The sequence below is a fragment of the Miscanthus floridulus genome, chromosome 8, assembly GCF_019320115.1.
Source record: "Miscanthus floridulus cultivar M001 chromosome 8, ASM1932011v1, whole genome shotgun sequence".
Classification (NCBI taxonomy): domain Eukaryota; kingdom Viridiplantae; phylum Streptophyta; class Magnoliopsida; order Poales; family Poaceae; genus Miscanthus; species Miscanthus floridulus.
This window is the reverse complement of record NC_089587.1, coordinates 85,199,290-85,224,290: the sequence shown is the minus strand read 5'-3', so window position 1 is coordinate 85,224,290 and position 25,001 is coordinate 85,199,290. Positions and strand designations below refer to the sequence as shown.

The 25,001-nt window shown below is 43.9% G+C and overlaps 1 long non-coding RNA gene across 2 annotated transcripts; it reads right to left on the bottom strand.

The window, feature by feature from the left end:
• Positions 1 to 4,916: 4,916 nt before the first annotated feature.
• Positions 4,917 to 23,630, bottom strand: LOC136472824 (uncharacterized). 2 transcript variants are annotated; one of them, XR_010762436.1, is made up of 4 exons: positions 22,568 to 23,630; positions 22,424 to 22,473; positions 21,219 to 21,276; positions 4,917 to 5,340 (listed from the first exon to the last, which is right to left on the bottom strand). It is a non-coding gene; the product is annotated as an uncharacterized lncRNA (long non-coding RNA). The 2 variants fall into 2 exon arrangements; XR_010762437.1 differs by lacking the exon at positions 4,917 to 5,340 and adding an exon at positions 20,985 to 21,060.
• Positions 23,631 to 25,001: the final 1,371 nt, after the last annotated feature.

The following is a 25,001-nucleotide window of genomic DNA, read 5'->3' as shown; positions in this document are numbered from 1 at the left end:
AGTGTTTCATCTATCTTCTTTTGTATATTGCAAATGTTGTATTTAAATGTTTAAAAAGTAGATTAGGTGGTGCATATGGGATACGCGTAGAAAGCGAAAGGAGGCGCGAGCGATCCTCGCGCGCGGTTAGGCAGCACGGGCCCGCTGCTGGAAGGCTCGCTCGCAAGTCCGACGCTGCCGGGGCACTCGTTCGATCGTTGTGCAGGCACCGTCGGACGCTAGACGTCGATTTTATATAAAACTTACGGCCCACGCACAGATGGAGTATATCATTGTCATAATAAATTCATAATTACGTTCCGCGTGAATTCACGCGTTTCATGCCGGTCCCGCCGCGCGCATCTTCATTACTGCTACTAGTCCTAGATGCCCGAACCAATTGACCTTTCTTTCTTTCTCACTGACCGACGACGAAGAGCACGTACGACGTATATATAGGCCCTGTTTAGATCCCACCCAAAAACCAAAAATTTTCAAGATTTCCCGTCACATCAAATCTTGCGGCACATGCATGGAGCATTAAATGTAGGTAAAAAGAATAACTAATTGCACAGTTTGCCTGTAATTGGCGAGACGAATCTTTTAAGCCTAAATAGTCCATAATTAGATAATTTTTGCCAAATACAAACGAAAGTGCTACAGTAGCCAAAAGCAAAAAAAAAAAAATTCGGAACTAAACACGCCCATATTATTCTGCCGCGCAGCCTTGCTCAAGTCATACCTCGTACGTACGCGGTATTTATATCTTATATACAAGACATATATACTCCGTACAATTCTACGTTACCACTAGTATATATACCTATATACTTATCTGATCTGAGTACTACCGCGTAGCACCAGTGCCAAATTGCATTGCACTGTGAACACGCACAAGCGCGCACGCATCTAGATGTAGCTAGGAATTAATTCATCTTTCTTGGAGTATATTACACTGACTGGTACGTACCTATATATAGGTATATATAGCCTCGGTCAAAGTCGTATCCGACGCGGTCCGGTATTGGTATACATACGTATGGGATGTTTATACTACAAGCAAAGAAAGCATAATTCATGCTTCCAGATCTATTAATTATGTGCTTCCAGAATGTAAAGAATGTGGCGTCCGATCGATCCATCCGGTACGCCGTGCACACAATCGACTAGACCGGTTACATTGCGACCGAGTCCCGCACGGTTACAACCGTGGCACAACCGATGAGAGAAGGGTTGCAATTGCAACCGAGTAATTCTGATCGGTTTCAACTGAGTCACATGCGCATGGTCAGAACTCAGAGCCGTATAGTATTTGGCTGAGTTGCAACAACCTATCCCCCAGCTACCAGTTGCAGCACGATCGAATCTAGTTGTGTGTAGAACCGGTCCTCCTAGGTTGCAACTAGGTCTCTGATTGTGACTTCTGACTGGGTCTGATGATTGGGACAGAGCCACGACTAGTTGCAACTAAGTACCATGAAATCTAGATGTAGTAGTTGTGTCTGATTACAACTTAGAGCAAGGCTAACGAGGCTCGTTGGCTGTAAGGTTCTTTGCAGCTTTCTCTCAGTCCGTCCATATAGTAGTTAGCTCTTCATCATTAATATATGGTCTACTTGTTTATCTCATGGATTTTTTTATGTTCTTGTGCCCAAGCTGGCTGTAAGCTTACAGCCCGCTTCTCTTCTCTCTCTTCTCCTCTCTCCTCCACCTCAGCATTTAGCTAGTTTAGAGCCTGTTATTATACTTACTTTTATACAACCTAACCGGTCTGGTCGTGACAAGCGTAGTTATTACGACTGCGGTTCTAAGGGCCTATTTGGAGATTAAAGAAGACGATGATCTGCTGGCCACGAAAAGAGAGGTCAAAGATTTGCCAACAAGTAGGTGTCAACTGCATGAGTATTACAAGATCTCTACTACAAAAACGGGTTAAGGAAGTTTTGGTGTCCTTGTTCCGGACATCATTTTTCATGAAGTTCAAGAAGAGATTGGCCGAGTAGAATTTGAGGCCTATATTAGAAGTCAACGTTCAAACAATGAGCCTGTGGACTATCAACTAAGTAAGTGCTCTACCCGCACGACATTGTCTCAACTACGTCTTCAGCATTTCAACATAATATCCCTTGCTTATGCAAGGTGGAGGCAAAACATTGCATATTGAAAGGCCTAGATCATATAGCCTTTAGGACCCGTCCAAGTATACACAAGAATACATGCAGAGCCATAAACTATGACTTGGTCGATCTGATTCAACGATTGACCTGAACCTTCACTCGAATCAAACGTAAAGGGAACATACTTCTGGCCTACAACTGCCAGTACGTGTTCTCCATCCTAACTCGGTGCTTCTTATCTTTTTTTTAAGGTTATTAATTAACTAGGATTGATTTGCATTGGACATTTATGAGTGCATGTTTCATTACGTCCTCCTAGATATCAAATTGGCATCCTCACGTATCGAGGTGTGGGACTCGAAGAGAAGGCCACTAGATCATATCAATGACCTATCGACGTGCTAAATCAGTAAGTGAAGCCAGTAACATATAATTTTCTAATGACATATCAGATCCTAATTTCACTACCTTTCATACTTTATAATGTCACATAGAGTCAAGGAAAATATAGACGCGAACAGGAACAACCTTCTCTCAGTTGATTATATGCAAACGCACAGGTGTTCAATTTTTTGAGAATTATTAGTAAGAAATAGCTCCATGCTTCAAGTAACTGTAGACACACGAGCCACCCCCACCCGTGCCGTGCCTCCATCTGCCGCCCAAGCCACCCGCAGTCGTGGCTCCTTCTGCCACTTGGTCGTGACTCGACTATGACCTCCTCATTCGCTGCCCGAGCTGCTTCCACCCCCACCCCACCCCACCGCAGCCTACTCCTTTGTCGCTCGGTCCATCCCGGGCTCGCCTCCCTCCGCTACTTAATCGTCACCCGACCACGGCCCCCCTCCTTGGTCGCTCGAGGTCGCCACCGCGTCCACCCCTGCCATCGTGGTGAGACCTAGGTCATCATCGAACCGTCTTTGTCTCTCTCTCTCTCTCGCTCGCTCGTGAAATGTCTTCCTGTGCGGGGCATGGGAGAGGGGTGCATCACGTGGATTTGAGAGAGAGGAATGATTTTGAGTAGGTAGTAAAGAAAAATTAGGTATCTGTTGGAACCTTCTCGACCAACTACGTGGCGGCTTTTTAGTATTAGAAATGCGATAAGAAACCTATTGGGGATGCTCTAACTTTGAACCTAGTCCACTAGACGAGGATGGATAGATCTCTTGACTAGTTGTCCTACTTGATACTTCTATAGACTAGTATCAAAACTTGCAGCCCACGCACATATCGTAATTAGTATTAGTATTAGTATTATACGTATACGTTCCGTGGCGAATTCGCGCGCTTTCATGCAGCGGTCCCCGCGCGCGCATCTACATGTATACTTCGATCATGCGAACCAACTACTCACTGGCTGACGATGAAGAGCAACGTTGGTCTGCCGTGCCGCGCCTGTAGCCTCAGACCTCAGTCAAGTCGTACGCGGTAAGGCATACATACATTAATTACTACGTTACCACTAGTATACTCGTCTACCACCTGTGCCAAATTGCAATGTGAAGACAAACGCGATCTAGATCTAGGAATTAACAGGCAGGCGCAGTTGCCGGTGTGGTTATAAATCGAGGAAGTTTCCGTACAGTATATCCCAACTTGCACCTGATCGATCGAGCAGTACCCGGGCCGGCGTGCTGAATGTGCATGCATATCTACGATCCAGCACCACCAACCGGGTCAACCGTGCCGGTCGAACAAACGTCGTCGATAATCTCGACGTCGACGGTCACGTGCGCTCGGCTAGCCGCCGCCCGTCCACGGTCTGACCACGACGAGGTAAAAGTAAATTAAAAACCATCGACCATATACATGCATGATGCATGCATATCCCGGCCTAGTCGCTAGGTTCCGTTGGAAGGCGACGACGTCGCGGTCCGCCACGTCGCCGGTCCGATCAGCCCGACAACAGCGGTCAAAAAGATTTTTCACACGTGCGCTTGTTTTTTTTTCTTGGTTGTTGTATGTATACATCTAAGGCTAAGAGCTGGGATTTTTCCTAGCTCGTCAACCAAACAGAGTAAAAAAAAAGAAAGAGAGAGAGCTGGGAACGTCGTTTGTTGTTCGTCATATTTTGACAACGGCAAGCCAGGACGACGCGCGGTAACTTCTCATGGATCCACCAAGGGAAGACTGCGTCTCGCCGCGTGCGTGTGAACCGTACGTGCTGACCCCGCGTCTGTGAGCAAGAGGAATGCAGGCATCACGCCCGTTACATTGGGCCCGATCAAAAACACGTGCTATTCATTCCTATTCCATGCTCGTTTGGAGGCTCAAACTGGGCAGAACCAGAGATACTTCCTTCAATAGTTACGTTTTCGCCGCCCCGCCTTCGTTGGAGACCGAATTTTTCTGCTATATATGTATGTACGATGAGTGATTGACATTGTTTTTTTTCAACGCGAGGTCGAACCCCATTTCCATTCATGATTAAACGGAAATACACGATAGAGTTTAGAGAGAGAGAGAGAGAGAGAGGGGGGGGGGGGGGGGGGGGGGGGGGGGGGGGATAAAGGAGATCACAGTTCTAAACAGCTCTACGCTCTGTCTCAGAGCCAGAAAACTGCCAGAGATACTTGGGCCCTGTTTAGTTTCTAAAAAATTTTACCAATTACAATAAAAGAGCATGTTTAGACATATATATGGAGTATTAAATGTAGACAAAAAAACTAATTACACAGTTTTCGACAAAATCACGAGACGAATCTTTTAAGCCTAATTAGTCCATGAAAAGCCTTAAGTGCTACAGTACCCCACATGTGCTAATGACTAATTAATTAGTATCATTAAATTCGTCTCGCAGTTTTCTGATGGGTTCTGTAATTTATTTTTTTATTAGTATCCAAAAATCCCTCCCGACATCCTTCCGACACATCCGATGTGACACACAAAAATTTTCACCTCCCCAACTAAACACACCCTGAGTTCAAGGAGCTATACTACCCCCCCAAAGGCCCATAGGCAAAGTTCAGTTATTACAGCCAGCTCGAATAACAGAAACCACAAGCGTCTAAACCAAAAGGCATCCAGTACCACCCATATGCATAAGATTGCATTTCTCAGATCACTTTCGCCATACCATGCGCCCTTCAGATATCCTGCGCTCCGTCATCGCGATGATCATCATACTTCAAGCGCTTGTTCTTGTCGCCACTAGACTTCTTCTGTAGAAGCAGATCGGTTGCCACCTTCAGCATAGTATTGACGCCATTGATAAGCATCTTCCTTTCCACTTCAGTATAAAGACCTGTCCAGTATTGCATTAGAGCTCCTGCATGACATAAAATCTCTATTGGGTTCTTTATAAACTTCCTTTCAAAGCATGCTCTATTACGAGCCTTCCATATTGCCCAACACAAAGCAGATATACCCCATAAATGAAATTTCCCACCAGCTGGAAGCCAGTGTTCGCACCACTCCCAGCACTGTTCTAGGGAAGTGGGGATATATTGTCCTTTGTCAATAAGGCATCATTAGTCATAAGCCAAATGAAGATCTTTATCTTTGGGGGAACTCTACCTTTCCAGATTTTCTTATGGGCTGGTCCAGCATCATTATTTGTTAATGAATTGTACATGGACTTCACAGAAAACTTTTTAGATTTACCATTCTTCCAAACAACAACGTCCTCAGCTTCCCGAAGCTGAAATCTGGTTGTATCAGCCCAAATTAGGTCCCAACAGGATTGTAATTCATCAGTAAGCCACCTTCTAAAAGTGATCTGAATTCTACCACTTTTAACATCACCACACAAACATCTTTTGGTCACATAGAACATACAGAACTGGAGCAATACAACAGATTGGACTATCATATACCCAAGGATCAAGCCAAAATTTGGTTTTCAATCCATTTCTAATCTCAATCCCCCTGCCCTGTAGATACACCTCTTTAATTTTAAGAAGGTCAGACCAGATGGGAGAGTCCGAAGCTTAATTTGTGAGTCACAGAAAAGATTGACTTATTTACCAAGTATTTTTTATGAATTAGCTCTTGCCACAAACCTTGTTCTTGCTCTAATTTCCACCACCATTTAGCAAGTAGACTCATGTTCATTACTCTTAAATCTTTGATGCCAAGACCACCTTTATTTTTACTCTTACAAATCTTAATCCATTTTACCAAGTGATATTTCTTTTTTGTCCCACTACCTTGCCAAAAGAATGTTCTCCTAATCTTATCAATTTTTCCAGAGACTGTCTTTGGCATCAGGTAGACAGACATTTGATATATTGGGGAATTATTCAAGCATGAACTTATCAAGGTGGATTTAGCAGCAATAGACATTGAACTCCCCTTCCACACATCTAATCTTTTGTAACTCTTGTCTATCAAAGGTGACCCATCACCCAAATGAAGTCTGCTAGGACTTAAAGGGACAACTAGGTATTTGATGGGAAACATGCCAATTTGACAATTAAAAATATCTGCATATACAGAGCCCCAATTACCATCGTCATTAATCATAATAACTTCACTCTTATTGAAATTAATTTTCAATCCTACCATCATTTCATACATATACAGAAGTAGTTTCACATTTCTAGCACCTTCTATATCATGTTTAAGAAAGATGATGGTGTCATCTGCATATTGCAGAATAGCCACACCTCTAGGAATAATGTGATCCACCAGCCCAGTAAAAAAAATATTTCCCTGAGCATTTTGTACCATCTGGGTTAGACTGACAGCAACAAAATTGAACAAAATGGGTGACAAAGGATCCCCTGTTTGACCCCATTATAACTCTTAGGCCCTGTTCGGCTTACCTCATATTCGGCTTATTCGGCTTCTTTTTTCAGCCGGAACAGTGTTTTTCTCTCACAATAATTCAGCTGGAACAGTGTTTTCAGCCAAGTTTCAGACCAGCGAATGGGGCCTTAATGTATGTTCCAGTTTTTTTTCATTCACTTTAATGCTAACAGTACCCCCAGTAACTACTTGAGCTATCTAGTTTCTCCATTTATCATTAAAACCTCTCATTTGCATATAATCAAATAGAAATTTCCAATTCACTTTGCCGTAAGCCTTCTCAAAATCAAGTTTTAAAATGACCCCCACCTCTTTTCTCTTCTTGGTTTCATGAATAATCTCGTGCCAGGACATAATACCAGTCAAGATATTTCTCCCTTTCAAAAAAGCACTTTGAGATCTATTGATCAACTTATCAGCAAATGGTTCCACCCTAATGGTCAACACCTTAGTAATCAACTTATATAAACAGTTCAACAGGCAAATTGGCCTGTACTGCTGGATTCTATTGGCTTCTTTAATTTTTGGAAGAAGTGTAATGATCCCATAGTTCAACCTGCTTATATTAGCTTTATCATTGTGGAAATGTTCAAAGAGCTGAATTATATCAGATTTAACAATGTGCCAGCATTTCTGAAAAAATTCAATTGGAATTTTATCAGGCCCAGGCGCTTTGTTCTTCTCCATCTGGAATAAAGCCACCTTAATTTCTGACTCAAAAAAAGGTTGGCAAAGCATTTCATTATCTGTTTCAAATAATTTAAGAGAATTATTCCAGATGGAGGGGTCTAGATGAATATCATATTGAGGCACTGGTCCAAAACGTTCAGAATAGTACTCAGAAGCATGCTTAAGGAGATTTTCATCACCCTCAATACATATATCATCCTTTTCAAGAGATATTATAGTGTTTTTCCTTTTTCTACCATTTGCACATCTATGAAAATATTCAGTGTTACAATCCCCTTTCAAAAGCCATGTCTCATGGCTTCATTGGAACCAGTAGATTTCTTCTTGTTCTAATAATTTGAAATTCTAACTCCGCCTATGGTGGGGCGCCTTTGGTGTCCCAGCATAGCAGGTCCCAAGCCCTGGTAAAGGAGGAGGGTTGTGTTAGGCGTGGCGAGCCAATGTAAAAACTTAGCCACTTAAATGGAGATGAAACCCGAAAGAAAATCGTTGGGGCGTAACCCTCTTAGCGACGCGCCATATCGGAACCCGGGTATGGTGTTAAATGGGCAAGGGCCGGGTCGTCACCCCCGTGACGCGCCGTGTCGTGATCTGGGCATGGTGTCAAGTAACCAAGGATCGGGTCGTCGCTTCCTTAGTGGCGCGCTACATCGGCGCCCGGGTGTAGTGAAAAATGAGCAAGGGTCTTTGCATCAGAGTCGACGGGTGCGAAGGGTAAGGAAGCTAGTCGAACCAACTAGGATCCGTTTAGGTAGTTGGAATGTAGGGTCACTTACAGGTAAGTTAAGAGAATTAGTTGATACCGCGACTAGGAGGCGTGTAAATATATTATGCGTTCAAGAGACTAAATGGAAGGGTCAGAAGGCGAAGGAGGTGGACAATACAGGTTTCAAGCTTTGGTACACAGGGACAGTCGCGAATAGAAATGGAGTAGGAGTTTTGATTGATAAGAGCCTTAAGAATGGTGTGGTGGGAGTGAGAAGGCAAGGAGATAGGATTATCTTAGTCAAGCTTGTCGTGGGTGATATGGTCTTGAACGTAATTAGTGCGTATGCCCCCCAAGTAGGCCTCGACGAGAGTGCTAAGAGACAGTTCTGGGAAGACTTAGATGACCTGGTTAGAGCTATACCTAGTAGTGAGAAGCTTTTTATAGGAGGAGATCTTAATGGGCATGTAGGTACTACAAGCGCAGGTTTCAAGGCAGTTCATGGAGGTTTTGGGTATGGTAGTAGGAATCAGGAGGGGGAGGAAGTTCTGGACTTCGCGGTAGCTTTTGACCTGATGATAGCCAACACTTTCTTTAGAAAGAGAGAATCTCATCTTGTGACCTTCAGTAGCGGACAACACTGTAGCCAGATTGACTTTGTCCTCGCAAGAAGAAAGGACAAACGAGCATGCTTGGATTGCAAGGTGATACCAGGGGAGTGTGTTGTTTCTCAACATAAGCTTTTGGTGGTAGATTTTCGTTTTCAGGTGCGTGTCCGTAGGGATAAACAAGCTAAGATTGAAAGAACAAAGTGGTGGAAACTGAAAGGGAAGACGTCAGAGGTATTTAGGGAAAGGGCTATCAAAGAGGGCTCTTGGAAGGAAGAAGACGACATAAACAATATGTGGGACAAGATGGCAACCAACATTCGGAAGGTAGCCTCAGAGGTGTGTGGAGTAACCAAAGGAAGGGGACACGAGGCTAAAGATACTTGGTGGTGGAACGAGGAAGTCCAAAGGGCTATTAAGGAGAAGAAAGAATGCTATAGACGCTTGTACTATGACAGGAGTGTGGACGACATAGAGAAGTATAAGGTGGCAAAGAAGACTGCAAAGCGAGCTGTAAGTGTGGCAAAGGGTAGAGCGTACGAGGATCTTTACCAACATTTAAGTACGAAGGAATAAGAGAAGGACATTTATAGGATGGCTAGGGTTCGTGAGAGAAAGACACGGGACTTCAACCAAGTTAAGTGCATTAAGGATGAAAGGGAGCATCTCTTGGTAAAGGAGGATGAGATCCGACATCGATGGCAAGAGTATTTTGACAAATTGTTCAATGGTGAGAATATGGACACAACCTTTCAGTTGGATGACTCTTTTGATGACACCAATAGGCGCTTTGTGCGGAGAATCCAAGAATCTGAGGTCAGAGAGGCGTTGAAAAGGATGAAAGGAGGTAAGGCGATGGGACCGGATAGTATCCCAATCGAGGTGTGAAGATGCCTCGGGGACATAGCTGTAGTATGGTTAACCAAGCTGTTCAACCATATTTTTCGATCGAACAAGATGCCTGATGAGTGGAGGAGAAGTATATTGGTACCGATCTACAAGAATAAAGGGGATATTCAAAGTTGTACAAATTACCGGGGAATTAAGTTGATGAGCCATACTATGAAGCTATGGAAGAGAGTTATCGAGCATCGCTTGAGAGCAATAACGCGGGTCTCTATGAACCAATTTGGTTACATACCCGGAAGGTCAACCATGGAAGCCATTTTCTTAATAAGACAAGTTATGGAGCGGTATAGGGAGAAGAAGAAGGACCTACATATGGTTTTTATTGACTTGGAGAAGGCTTATGATAAAATACCAAGGAATGTTATGTGGTGGGCTTTGGACAAACATAAAGTCCCAACGAAGTACGTCGGGCTCATTAAGGACATGTACAGCAATGTTGTGACTAGAGTTCGAACAAGTGATGGAGACACGGATGACTTCCCGATTAGGATAGGACTACATCAAGGGTCAGCTTTGAGCCCTTATTTGGTTGCTCTAGTGATGGATGAGGTCACAAGAGACATACAAGGGGACATCCCTTGGTGTATGCTTTTCGCGGACGATGTAGTGCTAGTTGATGAAAGCCGGACAGGAGTGAATCAGAAACTGGAGTTATGGCGGGAGACTTTTGAGTCCAAAGGTTTTAGACTTAGTAGAACTAAAACTGAGTATATGAGATGTGACTTCGGCACTACTACTCGGGAGGAGGAAGATGTTAGTTTGGAAGGTCAAGTAGTGCCTAGGAAGGATACCTTTCGATATTTAGGATTAATGCTACAGAGGGACGGGGATATTGATGAAGATGTTAGCCATAGAATTAAAGCAGGGTGGATGAAGTGGCGGCAAGCGTCTGGTGTCCTATGTGACAAAAGGGTACCACAGAAGCTAAAAGGCAAGTTTTATAGGACGGCGATTAGACCTGCTATGTTGTATGGTGCAGAATGTTGGCCTACGAAAAGACGACATATTCAACAGCTAAGTGTCGCGGAAATGCGTATGTTGCGTTGGATTTGCGGTCATACAAGAAGGGATCGAGTTCGGAACGATGATATACGTGAGAGATTAGGGGTAGCGCCAATTGAAGAAAAGCTTGTCCAACACCGATTGAGATGGTTTGGACATGTGCAACGGAGACCTCCAGATGCACCGGTGCGTAGTGGAATCCTAAGTCAGGATAGTAACGTGAAGAGAGACAGAGTAAGACCGAAGTTGACTTGGGTAGAGGCAGTAAAAGGAGACTTGAAAGGATGGAATATACCCAAAGACTTAGCCTTAGATAGGAGTGCTTAGAAGATAGCTATTCACGTGCCTGAACCTTGATTGCTTCTGTTGGGTTTCAACTCTAGCCTACCCCAACTTGTTTAGGACTTAAAGGCTTTGTTGTTGTTGTTGTTGTTGTTGCTAATAATTTGAAATTTTCACTCAGGATCCAATGTTTTCTCAGGATATGATCCCTGGAAAGTTCTTCTTTCTCTTCTAACTCTTCTAACTCAATCGGCTCTGTATGAAGTTCTTTTCTTAACTTCCTAAATTCCCCTTGCTGATTAAATCCCCAACCTTTGAAATATTGCTTGAATAATTTTAACTTCTGTTCGACCCTATCCAGGGCAGATTTAGCCCTACAGGGTTTGTGCCAAATTTTCTCAACTAGAGGAAGGAATTCAGGGCTATTTAGCCAATTCAATTCAAATTTGAACTGAATATTAGTAGTATTCCTTGGTAACCCAGTAGAGATAATTAGGGGGTTGTGGTCAGATACCTCCCTAGGTAGTTTCTGCGCTACAGAAAGAGGAAAGGCATCTTCCCAATCTTTTGACACCAGAATATGGTCAAGTTTTTCTAATGTAGGGGGTTCCTGATTATTAGACCAAGTATATAAACCGCCATTCATGACTAACTCTCTTAATTTGAAGAAATGAATGATAGAATTGAAAATACTCGAATATCGATGCACTCCCCTATTTGGAGTTTTTTCATTTGCATATCGAATTATGTTAAAATCCCCCCCCCCCCCCCCCCCCCCCCCCCAATTAGGATGGGATCAACATTAGAATCAAAGAATCTAGATAATTCACACAAAAACTCACACTTGTTCTCCTCTTGGGCAGCACCATATACTACCAAGATGTTCCATTTAAATTTGTTTTCCTTGTCCCAGAGATTCAATTGAATCATGTAATCCCCTTTTTTGAAAGACCCCACATCATACTTGTGCAAGTTAATACCAACCAAAATCCCACCAGACCTACCTTTGGAAGGGATCCATTCCCAAAGGTAGTCCCGGTGAGTATCAAATTTTCTAAACAGAGAGGTTTCACAGTTTTCAATCATGGTTTCCTGCAAACCAATAAAATCAAACCCATACTGAGAAATAAGATTTTTCAGATAGGTAGAGACCCTTTTTTTAAGGCCTCTACAATTCCATATTAAGCCTTGTATTGTCATTTTTTAACTTTTTTCTTTTTCTGTCTCGGGGTTTGGAGGCCAACTTTACCACCATTACCCCTCTGTCTCAAGCTAGAAACTTCCTGAGCTTGATTGGATTTCTTGTTAATTGGAGATATTTTAACTTTCTCTTAGATAACTTCCCTCTCTTTTTGGAATGACTCTCTTTCTCAGAGAGATCATCCTGCAACCATTCAATGAGTCTATGTAACACCCTTGGTGTTACACCCTAAACAAACCACTAAATCATGTCATGAGCATCATGTTTATGTGACATTGCATGTGATAAAGAGTGTAGATGAATTGCTTGTAACCTAAAATGGTTGATAAAAGTGTTAAATGAAAGTTGATCCAATAGTTCATGTTGTATCAAGTGAGGTTTAAAACCAATTTTTATTGGGCAAAAATATTATAAAACATACTTGTGTCACTTAAATAAAGTTTAAAGTACAAACTTTGTAAATAACAATGCAACTCTTGCAGTAGAAAAATAAAATTGCTGGCTAGTATTTTTAGTAGCTTGGAAATTAAAGTTGAAATAAAAATCAGCCCTAGACAGCAAATTTCCTAAGTCTAAAACAGAATGGCAGTGCCATGTTGGTGAATTAATTCTGCAAAATGTAGCTAAAGGCCAGTGCTATGTTATTGCTCCTAATGGTAGTCCAATGTACCCTCTTTGGTATGGTCTAGGTGGTTGTGACTCAATCAAGTTGGTTTAGTCGTGGTTGATGCTTTAAAATTCGTGCACGTGAATGGCCTCAGGCTGTTTGGCCGGGGGTTGCGATCACCACCTTTCCAGTAGCTCGGCATCGCGCGTGTTGCCGAGGCCATACCGGCCAGGCCTACTCCTGGCTTGGCCATGGCTGGGCGTGGCCGGCCACAGTTGGCTGCCTGCCCTTGCCGTGCGGTGCTGTTGCCACCGCAGGCCCAACACCCTGGCCGCCGCTGCCGCCCTGCCGTGCGGCCGCCCAGTTCCCTGCTGCTCTGCTGCGATGCCGCTGCTACTAGTACTGTACCGTGTTGTTGCTCGTCTCCTCGCTGTGCGCACGAGGGCTTGCCCCCTCCCCTGCTGCCCGCACCATCGCCTTGCCATTATGGCGCTGCGGCCACACAGGCAATGCTCGGTCGAAGATGCGTGTGTGTTGTTCGTAGCATCGGCGCGCGTGTCGCCCTAGTCACGTCGACCGCATCCCGCCAAGACAAGGTCGCGTCGAGCTCCAGTTTTCCCCTCTTCTCTCTCCCATCATGGCCGACTGAGCCGCAAAACTAAATTCGGCAGGGAGAGGTCACCTCGGGTCGTTTTGTTATGTCTCTGGCACCGCCATCAAGTCGTCTAGCCAACCTTCCCACCCCGCCTTGAATGGTGCCCGACTGAGCTTCAATTTTGGAGCTTTTCCCTGCCACCGTGCCGATAAGGCCGAGTCCGCCCATCACCGAGGGCAGCTCCCATCTAACCACCTCGAGCCAAATTGGTTGCACCACTAGACTCGCCTCAAATCCCTCCTCTCCATGCACACCTAAGCCGTACCCCTATCGCTGTCCCAACGCAGCTGACGCGGTCGTGTCCGCCGCGGCTCGTCGTCGAGCTCGCCGCGCGTACGTGGCCAGCCTTGCTCGGGGCATCTTCGGCCGAACCATCGCTTTGGCCAGGTCCTTGGTGAGTTGCTGATGCTCACCCACTACCTCTACTACTCCCTTAGCGCCATGGCTCACCAGAACATTGTCGTCGCCACCGCAGGTTGCTCGCCGATGTGGATAAGTCGCCCTACTTCGTCTCCGGTCTTCTAACTAAAGATGGCAATGGGGACCCGCGACCCGATACCCGACGGGTATTTACTCCATTAGGGTCTAAATATGGACTAAACACACTACCCACGGGTACGTAAATGGACCAAACCCTTCACCCATCGGGTACGCAGGTATGGGTATATTCCAGCAGTCCCCGTAACCGTTTACCCATGGGTGAAAAATACCCTGCCATCTGAAAGAGATCAATGCTCCGTGGTTAGACTACAGATTCTAAAAGTAATGCAGGTAGCGAGAAACAAATATGCTTGCCAGTAACCTTGGTCATATTTGGTGCAGAAACTATAGCAATGTTGCGAGCATTCATCTTGTTGTAGCTTTCATTTTCCACCACATCTGCCATGAGATTGATGGCTCATTCAAGCAATGTTGCTTCAACAGGAGGTAGGATACTTGCAAAATGGCTACACTCTTCTTCAGTGTTGTAGTGCATCACTTGTTCTGGAGTCAATGAGTCCAATACTCCACTTGGAAGTTCCCGAAACCATGTCTATAATCAGTAACTTCTACATTAATCATGACTAATGTAGAGGAGAAACTAAATAGAAAGGAATCTTAATTTGCAGAAGATATTATTATATGCTATTATTTGTCTAATTTTATGTGCTCTGGTTAGTGGTGGTTGCTGTTGAATTGTTGATTTTCATGTGCGTGAATAAATTGTTGGCGGGTACGGGTGACCCGACGGGTATGATTTACCCGGCCGGGTATGGGTCTGGGGAAAATTCCCCACCCATAACGGGTATGGGTATTCTGGCGGTACGAAATTTTTATGGCGGGGATGGGTCTGGGGTGGCCATACCCGATGGGGATTTACCCATTGCCATCCTTACTTCTAACCGCTGCCCAGCGTTGCGCGTCAGTTACTAGGTGAGCATTGACCCCCTAGCTAGGTCTGCGTGGGTCCCAATTGGCTGGCATAGTGGCTCCATGCTGACCAACGCCGCGCCAGCGAGCGCGAGGGTTTCGGGGACCTCCCTGATGCGAAGATGTCTTTTCGGGAGCCTTCACGCATAATCGCTTACTAAAGGAATAGGGCGCATAGTGGTTGCGTTAATAGCAGAAAACGCAGGGGCTTTTCTGCTAAAACACCAGCGTGCGCAAGGGCTCCCCGCCGTGGGCCACGCTGAGCAGTTCGGTTTCTCTTTTTCTGTAAAGAATTAGAAATAGCTTTATATTTTTATTCGAGAGCCAGTTTTATTTAATTAATATAAAATCTTGTAGATGCCCAAAAATTGTGAAATAAATTTTGTTAGGTTCCTAAAATTGTAATCTATATGTTGGTGTAATTAATGTATACATATACATGTTGATACTAGGGGCTATTAAATCATTTAAGAGTGCTTAATATTATGAGGTTAAATATTGTAGGATTTTTTGTGGTAATTGGTGATAGCTTTAGTCCTGAAATTTTTATGGTAGCTTCATTGTATTATTGTGTACTCACTGTAATTTTTGTAGCCTTAGAATAAACCAGGCATTAGGGTTGTTAAATGCTCTTTGTTTCAATATACATTAAATTATTAGTAGAAATAAAGATATATCCTTAATTTGTAAAGCTAGGTGTTTGTTAGTTGAACCCAACACTTTGCTTGGTAAAGATGATAGTTAGCTTAGTATCTTAGTCATTAGAGTTAGCTTAGTTGCTTTATATGCATATTCCTATTTTAAGAATTGTTGCCTAAATACTAAATAGCTGCATCATCGTCATCGCATGCATATAGAGAACGAGTCGGCGGAGATCGTGACCACCGGCGAGCATGAGTTCGAGGAGATCATCGAGGAGTACGAGAAGATTCTCGTGCAGGAGGAGGTCCCGAAGCCACCACCGACTGACTCAGTTAACACCGCGCCGGCCCAAGGCAAGCCCCGGTGCATAACCCTTTATTTTTTATAATCACTGTATATATATGTTATATGCATTTACGTTACAGGAATCTTATGAAAACCACCTGCATAGATATAACTATCCTATGAGTCCTACTAGTACAGGCTTGAGTAGCTGCTATGCTTAGGTTTTCGATAGCGTGAGTAACCTACTGTTACTCATAATAGGTGATTATTATAATTAATCTCATGATAAAAATGATGAAAGAAAAATGGAGACCGGGTAGGGATATGGTATGAGTGATGGTGGGTGTAATGAGTTGTGTCCCGCGGCCATGGGGCTTAGCTTGGTTACACTATTTTCCCTGTTCATGTCGATTGTGAACCGTCCATTGCTGTGGATGGTAATCAGGTCATAGACTTATTATTCTGAACACATACATGCTTATGGGAGCGGGAATGCTCGTTAAGCTCTTGTCATGGGTTTCGGCTCTTTCTAGACTGACTGATTGGAGGCAGGGAAAGGTGGAGGTCTAAGCACCATATTGAGACCGGGTCTTAAGTGTGGGGGCTTGGAGTCCAAGTTTGGACGGGAAACTGGACCCCATGACACGAGTGGAATGGTTTGGTCTTATTTGTGCCTAGGGTATAAACGGGGCGTGTGTTTTAGAGTATCCAACTGGGATACATTGGTTCGTGAATCGTCATTTTAGTGAGATGGTACAACTTGGCTATGGTCTAACACCGTAGTAAGAACTGGAAGATGAAAGATGATGAAATGGTTCTAATTGCTCTCAACCCTTGCTTGAAAGTAGAACAGACGCTTACCTAGAATGGTTAGCTAATGAAGTAATCATTAATGCTAATAAAACTTGACTGTAAGGATGAACTATTAGTAATGCTTTCCGCAAGAAAAAAGAAAACAACAAACCTTACTGCCTATCATACCCTTGAAGTTAAGAAACTATTTCCACTAGTCGGGTAAGTCTTGCGAGTACATTGTGTACTCAAGGTTTATTTACCCCAGTTGCAGGTGCAGCTTGAGGAGTAGCTCTTGTGAGAAAGATTTTTCTGGTGGGCACAGATGGATCCTTGTATAGTTTCTGTTAGATGTTTATTTCAATTCCGCTGTTTAATTATCGCACTCTGAACTCTGGTATTGTAGTAAATAATTTCTAAGAACTTTTATTGTATGAAATGGACTAAGTATTGTAAACTCGTACTCATTATTGGATTTTGGATGTAAAATGTGGATTGTTTCGAGTTCTCCCTTGGGGTGTACTCGACGGAACTGTCCGATTTAGCTAACTTTCAGAGTGCTTAGTGTCTAGTGGAAGATGATCACCTTCGAAAGCGTGTTATTTCGAGCGGTTTTGACATAGTCTATCACTTATATCACCCTCTAAATTCTCACCCTTCTGTTGGTCCTCAACAGATACTTCATGTGTTTTGGTATGTAAATTTTTTCGAGCAATCTCTAAATCTCTAAGCATATCAAAGGTGCCAAAACTAATTTGTTGAGCAGCAATGCCAATGCTACTAGACAGATTCTTAATATTCTCAATTGGAAGATCAGAAAACATAACAGCATTAGAATGATTACCTTCCAAGTTCCTTTTCCTTGCCATCCTTTCATTCTTTTCTTGAATTGTAACAACAATGTCTTTCTTGAGTCTATCACTCTGCCTTATTCCCTGATTGTTGTCAATATCAGCTTCTGTCCCTTCACCAAGTTTTTGGATTTGGGGTTGCTCATCCTGGTCAACTTGGTCCTCTTCTGCAATAATACTTTCCTGAGTATGTACAATAGCTTCCTCATAGAGATCCAATTCAGTAGTCTTGATAGGTTCTTCCACAGGAATAACAACCTACAACTATCCCTTATCCTGCATAGTCTCCTTGTTCTGAAGTTTCTCTGTATTGCAGGTGAACTGATTCATATCAACAACTGGTGGCCTGTCCTCCATATACCAGATCTGCTGAGTATCACCACCATCATTGGTTTTGGAACTCGCCTGCCCAATGTCTCCAAATCCTTCAAGCCTTCTAATTCTGTCCCCCAAGTCACTATCAGAGTCAGATTCATCAAAAGTCTCAGGTATATGAACCTTTCCCCGTCATCTTCATCCTCACCTTGCTTCTGAACAGCTTTCTTTCCTTCAGCAGCGTTACTGCTCCCCATCTTGGGAGATGCAGACATTGTGATATTGCTAGCTTGCTGCTTACCACCTCCCTTATCAGACCCCATAGTGATGTATTTCCCACTGAGTTGCTCACCACTGTTTTGAAGAAAGCCCTTGTCACTGGTGTTATCAGCTTTATACTTCTTTGAAGGTGGAGGCTGCTCACCTTCAATCACTCTGATGCCACAATGAAGAGTCCTCTCAGAACCATCAACTTCAACTTCTCTTTCAAAATGAAAATCTTTGATAAAAAGACCCAAAGTACTTTCAATAGTTCTTGGGACTTTAGTGATGTCACTGCAAGCAATCTTCATTCTGACATAGTCATGCCTTAGTCTGGTTTTCTCATCTATCTCTAACACTTTACCAACTAGGCCTCCCACTTTGGCACAGGTTCTGATAGATCTCTGGTTAGTCGAAATATCCCAAACCCTGAACCATGCCTGTTGTAGTTCCCCTTTCCCCGAAGCTACTAGAGTATGAATCAAGCTTCATCTGGGCATTCACATATCTCATAGCAATGTGTGGGAAAAAACTCCATTCCTTGACCATCTTTGCATTAGGAAACCTGATGACAAACTTGTTTTCACCGATTGGTCAGGCTGTCCATCTCCAAGTCTTAGTTCCATGAGTGTTGACAAATTGTTTCTCAACATCCTTACTGGTTGCTTGCCTAGCAGTAATAGTAATGACAGCAGTGCACTCTTTTTCCCTAGCCATCCTAGGATCTATATCTTCCTCGATGAAAAAGAAGCTCTAATCCTCAACTTGAGTTGCACACAGTTTTGGCCCATAATTCCAAGGGATGCACTTCTTACAGTCATATGCCATATGCCCATGAACTCCACAAATTTCACAGTTAAATCTTCTACGGTCCTTAGTAAGATGGTTGAACAATCCACAAATTTCACATGCAACCCTAGGCTGATTTGTACTAGGACCAGACTGAGCATCATGGGTTTTGGTGGCTTTGTTACCTTGGGAAGATTTAGGAATGTCATGATCCCCTTTCTATTTCCCCCACTGCTCTTCTATTTGCTTCTGTGGATCCTTCTTCCCCTCCCATTGCGCATCCGCGGGCTGTTCCTTGGGCTCCTCTTGTACTGCTTCTTCTCGTGCTGGTGGATTCTTGTTGGTATGCTCCCAGGTGAGGTTACGGCCACCCCCTCTCCCCTGTCTCCCGGCACCAAATCCCGCACGCGCTGCACCAAAGTTTCCGCGATGGTCGCCACCCCGATTCATCCTGACCGCAACCGTAGGAGCCGACTCGGCTCGAACGGCAGCAGCAAATGATCTCTTTGGAGTACCTCACCAGAGATGCCCAACGAATTTGTGGAGGGCGATTGGGGATGTATTTTGTTTAGGGTTTGTGAATTGGGGGAGAGACTTGCACGGGATCAACTCCTGAGGATGGGTTAACAAAGAGGCAGTGCGGTGCTCCGACTCAGAGTCGTCACGAACCTCTCGCTCACCCTTATCTAGATTGCCGCCGCGTGTCTCATCGAAGGGTCCATGCCCTAGGATCCCCTTTACCTCCTGCACCGTAGGTGGTGAGCGGAACCACCATCGCTGACTGGTTGGCTCCACACCAAGGACTTTTGAATGTGCTTTGTCCATCGCCTGATTGTTCACCGGCGACGCCGTATCACCATACCGTACCCATTGAAGCTTGATTGGAATAGATTTGATCTTCACCGTATTTTGTTTGATTTCCTCGAAGGGTAGGGTATTCTTCTCCGCCGCATACTGGAATCCCCATGACTTGACATCCATGGGAACACCAAAACCTCTCGCCCGTTCCCGTCGCCATTGACTCTGCGACAACGACGAGAAGACTTCCTCATTCCGCAACCAAAGTTCCCCACCAACCTTCGCCGCCCCCTTCTGAATGTTTTGTGAATGCCAAGCATCGCGACAGTTAATGATGTCAATGATCTCCTCCTTCAATCCCCCGGGCTCTCGGTTAGGATCGATAAAGGGGGCATTGTCGGATATAGAGGGAGTGACGTTGGCGATTGAAGACGATGAACGGAGCGAAGAATGGGAGGAAGGTGTGGGCGCAATAGGAGGACTCACCGTCTTATCTCTGCCCCCACGATCGCCAAGGTTGGCCTTACGCCATTCGTCACGGAGTCATATGAGCTCCTCACGATTTCTGAGAAGTTCCTCCGTCGAAGGGTGAGCGGCGGATTCCCGAGAGTGCGGAGATGTCAGGTCCTCCCCGTCGCGAGGGAATGATTGACATTGTTGTCGAAGAGAGGTTTCAAGTTGTCGACAGTGTGTTGTTTGCGAGTAGAGCTTGTGTGTCAAGGTCAAACAATGTTCATGCTGATGGACCAAGCTTAATAGGGCGGTGTGAAGAAGGGTAAGCGAGGAGGTACATTTGAGGTCGATACCTTGATGGAGGAAACCGAGCAAGACGTACTAAGAGGCGCGCCATGAGGAAACAATTCCAACTCATACTAGAAATACGGGCGCGGCATTGCCGCGCTCCTCCTTGGAGAGGGCCAGGCTATGCATCTAGATTAATCACTGGTTGAATCTTACTAAATTATGCTGAAAAATAGATGAACACCAGATTCTAGAGGTCAGAGGGCCACAATTAATCATGTTGTGTTTGACGAACCTTTACCATTTTGTAAATGGCATTCCAATTATTCAATATGCCAATATCCATGCTCAAAATATGCTTCTCGTAATCAAGACAGAGCTGAGCACTACAGCTGCTCCTTGGATTCTGTAATAAAAATATTAAGACCTCCACGCTGATCAGGATGATGATAATCCATTCTAGAGAATCAAGCTTCTTGTTCAAAATACATGCAGTAAAACATTCCTAACAGAAAATCATTCGACCATGGAATGTTCTACATCACAGTATTAGTCTTACCTCAACAAATTTCAACTTAAAATCAGGTTTTCAGATCTTTGTGTTAGCCTGTATTCATCTCAAAGGTACTCCAAATTTGAGTGTAGTTTTATTTTTCCATGATATATCTAACCTGGAAATCACAAGGTTGTAGCAAAAAGAAATAACACATACAAATTAGCAAGGTGGAAAATTAAAAATTCAAAACACAGATTAGAAGATAATCTTTTTCTCTCATGATCTGTATATATCCTGTACTGCAAAACTGGGGATCAATTAAACCAATATTACCTTGTTTTGAGATATGTGATTAGAATCTATGGAATCCCAAGCTTGTCATAAAATTTGCCTGTACAAAGATGAGGAGGTACATAGAATGATGTTAACTTTAAATCCTTCCAGAGTGACCATTAGGCTACTTTATTCTTGCATCCAGAATACAACCATTAGGCAGATTTGATATCAACTTTAGGAAGGATATATTTACTTTTACGAAATAAAGACATACTACAAATGCCAATTTAACACCAGCCACGTTTGCCGCTGTCTATCTCAAGTTCCTTGAAATAGCAAACTGTTGACCTCATAATATCTTGGGCTATATTAAGTGTTGTAGAGATTGTATGAACTGGACCAAGGATTTGTTTCTTCTTGCTATAAGTAATCAATTAGTTTATTATTTGATAAGAGCTTTCTTGTTCTAATGACAATCCCTACAATTTGGCAATTTCGATTTATCTATAATGCTATATTTTATTTGCTTGATCAGAATGCTAACAGAATAAACCCTGCAATAGTGGCACACCCAGTTGTCTCTGCCTGATGCTCTCTTCCAAATCCTAGGAGAAATGCAATTTTCTTCTTCCCTAATTCAATACAATGTAAGATGAATACTTGTGGGAATTTCTAGACAATACACATCAGGAGATATAAATGGATACATTATATGATTCTCTCACTGCGAATGGAATAGGCGTGTGAAGCAAAACCTCAATGTTAAAGACAGATCAGTTCAACGCAAATAAACGGCAGCTAATGTTACATCTGAGATGAGGAAGGCTAACTATGAATTCGATTTGTAACTTTTGAAAAAGTAGTAGTGGTAGTAGTTAACAGTAAAATCTTGGTAAATCTTGACAAAATGTTCAAGCAACTATTTTCTGTCGTAATGGATCAGCGCTAGATTTCTACCACGTATCTTAATTGGTATTATATCCAGAATATTTGAAGAGGTAAAAGTACTTGATTTTTTTTGTGTTCAACATCAGCTCCATGTGAATAAAATGAAATGTAAAACTTACATGTTTGAGACTATTCAGCCTGGTTCTATATTCAACAAATGGTTCTATTTCTGCAAACAATTGCTCAAGCTCCAAATCGAGGGTAATAAAACTGAGATGTAAAATATTACAGATTTGGGACTATTCTCAGCCTGGTTAGAATACTAAACAAATGTGTCTTGGATCAACTTTAATATTATAGTGGTAGAACGGTACCTGTACATACTTAAATTGCAGTCATTGACTTTGTGATAGCTCCGTACAATCTGCAAAAACATTATTTAAGTTGTTATAAACACGTCAACCAAGATTGAAGGAAAACAGAAATACGATACAATGGATATAATGATGCAAACAAACCTTTTGAGATTTCAAACAAATTATGTGACCCAATAATCATACGGGCATCATCTCGTCATGGTCTACTGCATCTATTGTGGCTTGAACCGCTTGGAGCTCCAGGCTAAGCATCAGCTCCATGGCCGTGCTCCCGTGCCTGCTGCTAGACCGAGCCTTTTCACACTCTTCAACTATCTAGAGTTCTCATGGGCAATTCGTCGAGCACACGATGTGCAGACACTGCTCAGGACCAGGGAGTCCACTGCTTGTTCCCCTCCTCGGACCAATCCCCTAAAGACAGAGTGGAAGGGCCTGCCTGCTCGGGTGAGCATCGTGCAAGCTGGAGAACGCGGCTGCGTCGCTGGGCGAATTGAGTAGCGGATGTGGCAGTGGCCGCGCAGCAGAGATGGAGAACTCCCGTCACTATACTGCAGTAGCCCGTTGCTCATACTGCTGGGCCTGGCCAGGATCTGAGCACGCCATTGCCTAGACTTCTGCTTGTTCTTCGACGGCCATAGAGGCAGGCAGCAAAAGGAGAGGAGCAGGAAGGTGATGTGTCTACATTGGTGATATGGGAGAGAGCTATGAGGTGAAGCTCCACGGCAACGGTCGCTTCCGCCTGGCCTCCGCCATTTTTCTGTGGCCTAGCTTCTTCTCGTCTCATGCTGCTGTACCAACCATGGCATCGAGGACTACGCCACGGATGAGGAGACGCCACGAGAGAAGCAGGCAAGTAGGCGGGTGGCCATGGCGCGGACGGCGCATGCGCGGCCGTCCCCCAAGCGCATGCGACTCCGGCGGCGCAAGCTCGATGGGACCTCGGCGGAGCGCGGCTCCACGAGCAGCTGCTCCCCCGACGCGGCGCCCATCAGCCATCAGCTTGTGGGGCTGCGCCGCACCGAGGGATCACGGAGCGGGCGGTGCCTCTGGAGAGAGAGAGAGAGAGAGAGAGAGAGAGAGAGAGAGGAAGGGGAGGGCGAGATGGAGGTGAGAGGCAGGCGAGGGAGAGCAGCGCTGGAGGAGGAGGAGGGCGGCCGACGCCGCCGCACCCCGGTCGCGCCCGTCATCGTGGTCGCGTTGGGAGGGTCCGGTGAGGAAAAAGTCGACTTAACCCCACCTTTCAGGCATGTCTACTCTGCCCCAATTATAAAACCATCTGTTTTATCCCATAAACTTTTCAAAATCGTCTATTTTACCCTTTGGACGATTTTTGATAGCGGTTTTACTACAGTAATAACGTCTATTTTTTATAACTTTAGATTAATTGGAAAATCCAATTTTGTCTGTAATTAATTAGAATTTATCTATAACTAAGTTATACATAATCCAATGAGTACGAAATTTTTACTATAATTCAAGCATACAATAATTAGCGTACCATAAAAATTTCACCACAATTGGACCATAGAAGCTGCAGCTATGAATTATTTCCAATTAATTACAAATAAAATTAGATTTTCCAATTAATCTAAGACTACAGTAAAAATTTGTACTAAAGCATACCGTATTATATATTCACTATGTATATCTACTCATATGGAGTCCAACAAAATTAGATTTTTCATTTTATAATTTTTCTATGATTTACTATAATTTTTCAAAATTAACCGAAATTAAAAAAAAAGCAAACCCACCGCAACGGTAGAAAACACACCGTACTGTAGCAAGCTGCTGTTACTGTAGCGCAGCCGTCTATTTTCCAAAACCGCCAATCTGTCAAAAACCGCCTCGAGGATAAAATAGACGGTTTTGGAAAGTTCAGAGGGTTAAAACAGACGGTTTCATAGTTGGGGGTGAGTAGACCAAGTATGAAAGGTTAGGGGAATTAAGTGACTCTTTCCGGTCCGGTGATATACAGACCTAATTTTGATAAAGTTTGAGGGCTTTTTAAAAAAAATATGAGAGGAGACCTGAACTGCGAATTGATTCGACTAAGTTTAAGGTTTTTTTTTTTAAAAGACCACGACTCGCTGGCCAGCTTTTCCGGCAGGATTCATATGGTAACAAGATTGTCTTGTTTGAATGATCTGGGCTGGAAAAGGCCGGACTTGTAGTAGTTGGGCTATACCTGGACCTGGCCCAGCAAGATGGAACCATGCAGCGGCAGCGGCGTGTTTGAATCGTGCCAGCCAGGCTGCCAGGCAGCCCTGTTCGTCCAGGCAACGATCGTGAGTTCGTGACCCCAGGCCCACGAAATCGTGCGCCTTAGGTTGCTTGCCCGTGCCTGGTAGAAGTAGAAAGCAACTCGTACTAGAAGCAGAACAAAGTTGATCAGGCTTGACGCGAGCAGGGCCCACAAAATTTAGGCCTGGTTTAGATGCCATCCAAATTCCAAGTTTTTTCACTCTCTCTCCATCACATCAATTTTTAGCCGTTTGTATGAAGTATTAAATGTAGGTAAAAAAATAACTAATTACACAGTTTAGTTGGAAATCACGAGATGAATCTTTTGAGC